Source organism: Lygodium microphyllum, chromosome 16 (assembly GCF_053477565.2).
Source record: "Lygodium microphyllum isolate KBCC chromosome 16, Lygodium_microphyllum_v1.1.10, whole genome shotgun sequence".
NCBI lineage: Eukaryota > Viridiplantae > Streptophyta > Polypodiopsida > Schizaeales > Lygodiaceae > Lygodium > Lygodium microphyllum.
This window is the reverse complement of record NC_141150.1, coordinates 141,954,723-141,961,233: the sequence shown is the minus strand read 5'-3', so window position 1 is coordinate 141,961,233 and position 6,511 is coordinate 141,954,723. Positions and strand designations below refer to the sequence as shown.

General features: G+C 43.6%; 1 pseudogene; it reads left to right on the top strand.

Annotated features, from left to right (window-relative positions):
• Positions 1 to 3,884: 3,884 nt before the first annotated feature.
• Positions 3,885 to 4,519, top strand: LOC148023522 (uncharacterized; annotated as a pseudogene).
• The last annotated feature ends 1,992 nt before the right edge of the window (positions 4,520 to 6,511 follow it).

The following is a 6,511-nucleotide window of genomic DNA, read 5'->3' as shown; positions in this document are numbered from 1 at the left end:
CCATAAAAAAAGAGCGATTTAGATTTCAAGACTCACTCTCTATGAATACACGATTCAATATTACTATCTAAAACTTAATACACGACTCAAGACTCACGATTCAATACATTGTCAATACATGATACATTTGTGTACAAGGGAGTCCATATGTCAAAATAGCCCATGGCTTTAATTAGGAACAAATATATACAAAGTCAAATAGGAAGCTAGGTGCAAAAAAGCCCATGGCTTCAGTTACAAAATTTTTTTGTACAACCACATCCTACAGTATTCTGAAAGCTAATCAAAGGATGATGAGGACCCTGTGCTCTCTCCATGATCAGAGGAGCTCGCATCGGTATGTTCCGATGAGTGGTGCTCGCCTCCACCAGGAGCAGTGGCACGAACATCAGCAGTGGCGGCTGGATCATCAGGGGCAGGAGCATCAGCAACTTGTGCCTGTTCAAGAAATATACCGTATGTAAGTATACATATATATGCAATTAAATAAACCGAAATCATTCATTTAGAGTTTTCAAGTACCTGTCGACCGTATGGTCTCATGGCCGCGTCAAACTGCGCATCCGTAATACGTCCCTCGTTTCTGAAGATGGCCCACGTGTCACGTCTGCTATTGCGGCGAGCATACCCAGTCTCGTGGGCTGTGGGCCCTCTCCCCATAACCCGTCGCTGTAACATAATCAAGATAGTTTGTAAGATCAAAACAATCATAGAATCAATGAATTTGGCAAACAATCAAATAAAGAGGCAAGTTACTTACGAACTCTGCCTCCCACGACTCGACGCCGCCAGATCCGAAATGCGACGATCCAATGGTCTCCATCTGGATCCGTCGTGCCTCCACATGCTGCCTGCTCTTCACGCCTCCCTCTGCGCGCTTCTTTGCCTCCTTCCACTTGCGTTTGTGGGCAGTGGCAGGTTTCTCACAAGGATAGCCACCCGCAGCTACATTCACCCCATCATCGTACGCGAGTTTCTTAAGGTGAGATCTTTTATTACTTAAGATCTCCCTTATTCGTGTCCTTCCCCATACATCCGAGAATGTCGCTCGTGGGGGATTGGGGTACCGACTATGTACACTATCTAGGACCTCCCTAACTAACTGGCTATCCTGATCTTTAAATTTTACAAAACAGTTTCTATGCATGTTTGAAACTACCCCCCACATATACTCCATCACCTCTTTCCCTCTCGCATCCATGACTACCCCGCCCCTATCCGTAACATCGTAGAAAATCTCTCCCTCCACCTCTCTTGCCTCCTCCGACTCCTCACTGTCTCCTCGTACATGCCTCCCTCCATGCCCTCTCTCACCGCGTGCCCTACTACCCCCCCACCAAAGCACCCGCCGCATAATCCTCCACTCCCGCTCTCCCTACTGCGGCGTCGGCTCTCATCTGTACTGCGGGAGTAGCCATGACTAGGGGTGGCTGCACGTGACTGTGTACGTGACTGTGGCTGTGAGGGAGCACGTGATGGTGGCCGTGAGCCCTCACGTGACGGTACAGAGGAGGGTGTGCGTGAGTGTGTCTGTGCAGGGGTGTGTCTCCTCGGTGAGCGTGTATGCGCAGGGGTACGTCTCGCCGGACTCGCAGGCGTAGACGGCAGTGGAGAGGCTTGTGTACTTGGGGGCGCGGTGTGACCTGGGAGTCTAGGAGGAGGATGGGCATACATATACTCTGTCAGCTCCACTCGATTAGGATGGCGCCCAAAATGGTTTATCATCTCCATCATCCAAGTGGCGTATGCCCACGGATCGGAGGAAGAGCCTGGATCCATGAAGAATCTGCAAAGCGTCGAAATTCCGCCTCAATGAACCAAGCAAAACATGCATATAAAAAATAAACATATCTCCTCAATATATCTCCTACAATATATAACTTACAACATATATCTACCATTCTAGAAAATAAACATATCTCTTACAATACCAAACATCGAATTAGTAGAAGATCATAAGCCAAAAGAAGAAGTTCATTTCGAATTAGTGACGAAATTCATGAAAAACAAAAACTCTTTCCTCTATCTTGACAGACATTGTCCATCAAGGGAGAAATGACTAAACACATACACAAGGGTTCCTTCTTCTCTCTTTCCTCTATCTTGACGGATGTCGTTTGTCAAGAAATAAATAGTTAAGCACATATACAATGTGTGTGAATTCTATCCTCTGTCGCTTTCAAGTACACATAGCACGGGTGGAAAGAAAGAAAGCGACAGATTTGCCAAAACAAACAAACGACAACCAACCTCTTTGAAAAGTCTTTGAAAAGTGAGTTCGTTGATTCTTGCTTCTCTCTCCCTTTCTGTGTTGTCTGCACCCTTTGCTTCTTTTGGGTAGTCCAAGAGGGAGAAAGAGGGCTTTTGAAAGAAAGAAAGCGACGCAGAAAGAAGAAGAAGAAGTGTTTTGAAAGAGGGCTTTTGAAAGAAAGAAAGCGGCACGCGCAGTAGGTAAACGCGAAAAGCACGCGTGTAAAAGCGCAGCAGAATACATTTTAGACGCGCCTGTACACGCGACACAGAGCCTGTTTATACTTTTTTAAAAAACTGATTGTTCTTGTGTATCCATTGTTTTGTGCATAGGATGTGTATGATTTCACTAAAAACTGATCCTACTTCTGTATTGGTTATTTTGGACATAGCATGTCATCATCCTCTTCAAGCAGTTTTGGTGAGGATGAGACAATGCGTCATCGTGATCGCGACGTGTGGCTGGCACAAAGGATCAAGTGTACGTGTAATCGATGTCAAGGGTGCATTGTACGAGCGCGTCGAATTACATTGAATCACATCTCGATGTATGGAGAATGGATTCAAACAGGTTTAGAGGTGAGAAGATGTGAATTGAAAGTATTAAAATAACTCATGGTGTGCAAATTAATGGAGCGCGTTGTAATATATATACTGTGATTGAAGCAGGATGCAGTACCACACCCTAACATGGTGCCATACGCACGGCGAGAGCATGCAAAGCGTCGACGAGATGATGCTGGAGCTTCGGGATCTGTTGTCGGAGATGAGTGGGAAAGGGATGACAATAGCCCTGCACCCCACGAAGTTGTGGAAGAGGAAGTGTTTGATGACATGGTGCGGAATCTTTTTAGGGATGATCGCAAAGGTGTGGACGACAATGATATGGAACAAGAGCATCTCTACAACGCTTCATCGACACCGGTTTTTGAAGGGTGCAAATTCTCTATTTTACGTGCTTCACTTGAACTGCTCAATATACAAATAGTTTATGGATGGAGCAATGCAAGTCTTGACGCATTATTGAAGTAAGCATTGTAACTTGCAAATTTCAGTTAGTGGTTTTTGGTTTACAGTATAGGGTTTAGGGTTATGGGCTAATTGATGATATTGGATGCAGGTTATTATCAAACATGCTTCCAAAGGGGAATAGACTACCCACCTCAAGAGACAAAGCGAGGCGCTATGTGACATCTCTTGGAGGATTGGATTATGATCGCATACATGCATGCGTCAATGATTGCATTCTCTTTCGTGGGACGCATAAGGAGGCTCGACAGTGTCCCACTTGTGGTGAAGCAAGGTATAGAACAGATGTGAAGAGTTTTGATGTACCTCGTAAAGTCTTGCGACACTTTCCTATAATTCCTCGCATCAAACACATGTTCAAGTGCAAATCCATAGCAGAGCTCATGTCATGGCATTCCTCGCATCGATCGGATGATGGCATGTGGAGAATTCCTGCAGACACTCCTGCTTGGAAGCATATTGAAGATGAGTGGCCCAGCTTTAAAACAGAGCCCAGAAACTTGAGACTTGGCCTAGGTATGGATGGAGTGAATCCGTTTGGTTTCAAGAGCACCGCATACAGCGTGTGGCCGGTTGTGTTGGTGAATTACAACCTTCCACCATCAATGGCGATCAAGAAGGGACATCTTATGTTATCCCTTCTGATTCCAGGGAAACATAAAGTCAAGCATATGGATGTTTATCTTGAACCGTTGATTGATGAGTTGGAGGAACTATGGAGAGGTGTTGCGGTAGTGGACATTAGTAGGCCTCCCTCCTCTCGACACTTCGACTTAAAAGCAGTGTTGATGTGGACAATGCATGACTTTCCAAGATACAGCGATTGTTCTGGTAAGAATTCTAACTACCTCCCGACTCTAATACTACTAGCTATATCAATTATAACTATTGACTTTATTATTCTAACTTTTTTTTTATTTTAACAGGTTTGAGGACATCGGGTAAACATGCATGTCCTATATGTGGCCCTTCATTGGTACATGAGTATGCTGATGGTTTGTGTAAGACCATATTCGATAATCATCATCGATTTCTCCCATCAGATCACCCTAAATATGCTCCTAGTAAGAGGAACATTCATCCACAGACACTTCGTGCAAAAGATTGGAAGCGTATTTGGGAGTCTTAAAATGTTCTTCCTCCAAATGGCATGAACAGGTACATCTCCATTGTTTTCAATCTTGTTTTGTGTAGTCTCTAAAGTTGGAATAAAGATGACAGTCTGCAATCCCTTGTGTAGGTACTCCATTTTTTTCCGGCTACCATATTGGACCCATCTCAAGATCAACCATCTTCTTGATCCCATGCACATCTTCAAGAATGTGGGATCTAGTATTTGGGAACATGTTATTGGTAAAAGAGACAATGTTAGCGTACGGGAGGACTTGCAGGTCGCAGGACGTATGCGTCAAGCTTGGCCACGAGAGGAGGGTGGGCACGTTCGTCTTCCGCCTGCTCCCTGGATTATATCAAAGAAGGAGGAGAAGCAGGTAAAGCAAGCCATCACCACTTTGCATACTCCCACTGGATGCATGAGATCGTTGAAGGGAGCGTTTACAACCACTAAGAAAAGAGGGGTTGAGCAACTACATGGGTTGAAGTCCCACGATTGGCACAAGATGCTCCAAGTAAGTGTTTTCCAATTATTGTAGGTTGAAATTAAATTTTGTAATGCCCTAACCCAAATATACATGTGCTCTTATGTGCGTAGTTCATACTACCTACTAGCATCGACCATTGTGCAGACAGGAGTTTGAAAAGATGTATTTATAAGATGGGCGAGCTTGTGAGGTACGTAAATCCCATGTAAGATCACCCTTCATTATACCTTGCAAAATGAATGTGCATGAGGTATAACGTACTGTGCATTTATTTTTCAGATATGTTAGCTCCAAAGCAATTGATCCAGCCACATTGGATGATGCGCGTGTTATGGCAGTGGACGTGGTTTGTATGGTAGAGGAGACTTTTCCGCGAACCATTCTCACAAGTCAACTACATCTCATTGTGCATTTAGTGGATGAAATTGCTTTATGTGGCATTGTGCATGCCCGTTGGATGTTCTTCCTAGAGCGCTTCATGAAGACCTTAAAAGACTTTGTGAGGCAAAGTGCAAGGCCCGAAGGAAGCATGGCTGAGGGTTGATTGATACAAGAGTCTCTTGTATATATATCAGAATTTCTTGATCAGGTGGATAGCTCTTTGCCGCGACTATGGAGCAATGAAGAGGACTTGAGGATGACGTCTATTGTGCCTCAAGGAAAAGGACAGAGCAAAGTAATTGAGAGAACATTGATTGATGATCTTAATTTCACTTGCATCCTTAATAGTGATGTGATGAGCAGATGGGTTACAAGATACGAGGATGCAAAGACAAAAAGGCAAGCAGACAAAGCTCTCTTTCGGAGGCAACATGGCTCTCGTAAGGCGTACCCTAAGCATTTAGCAACACTTCCGAATGATATTCATGTTGATTAGTTGCATGAGGAAATGGAGAGAGCAGAGAGAGATGAGGGGCTGCATATCACAGCGGAAGAATGGGAGTATGCACGAGGATGCATGTTAAAGGTACATAGAACAAATGTAAATTTGCATTCTTTGTAAGTGATTGGCTTTTCATATTTATTCACATTAATTGCTTACATAGATATTGCTTATATTTTGGTCCAGTGCACTATGTTCAATGCTATATGGTGTGAAGGCAAGCATTTTCGAACACAAAGAATAGATGAAAAGAGGAATACACAAGATTGCGGTGTCATTAGTAGCTTTGAGGGAGCCAATGGAAAAATTGATGATTATTGTGGCACAATCCAAGACATATACAGACTTGACTTTCGCCGCTTCTTTGTGTATGTTTTGGATGTCAAATGGCAAATGAACGTGGTGGAAAAAGGGCCTAACGCAACGATAAAACTCCATGCAAGTGGCTATGTAACTATTGACTCTACAAAGTTTTGGCAAACAAAGAAAGATAGGCTCGTATTGCCACAACAATGTGAGCAGGTATGCATTTTTTTACAAATGTGTTTCATGTACATATATATCTAAGCTCGCGCACCCCTTGACTTTTGATATGCTAATTAATTAATGAATTATGTGTATTTGAGCAGGTTATCTATCTGCCAATGGTGCATGACAGTAAATGGTGGTATGTCATCCCTATTGCACCACGTTCCAAAGTAATGTATAATACATTCACTGATATGGAGCATATGGAGGATGTGGCAAG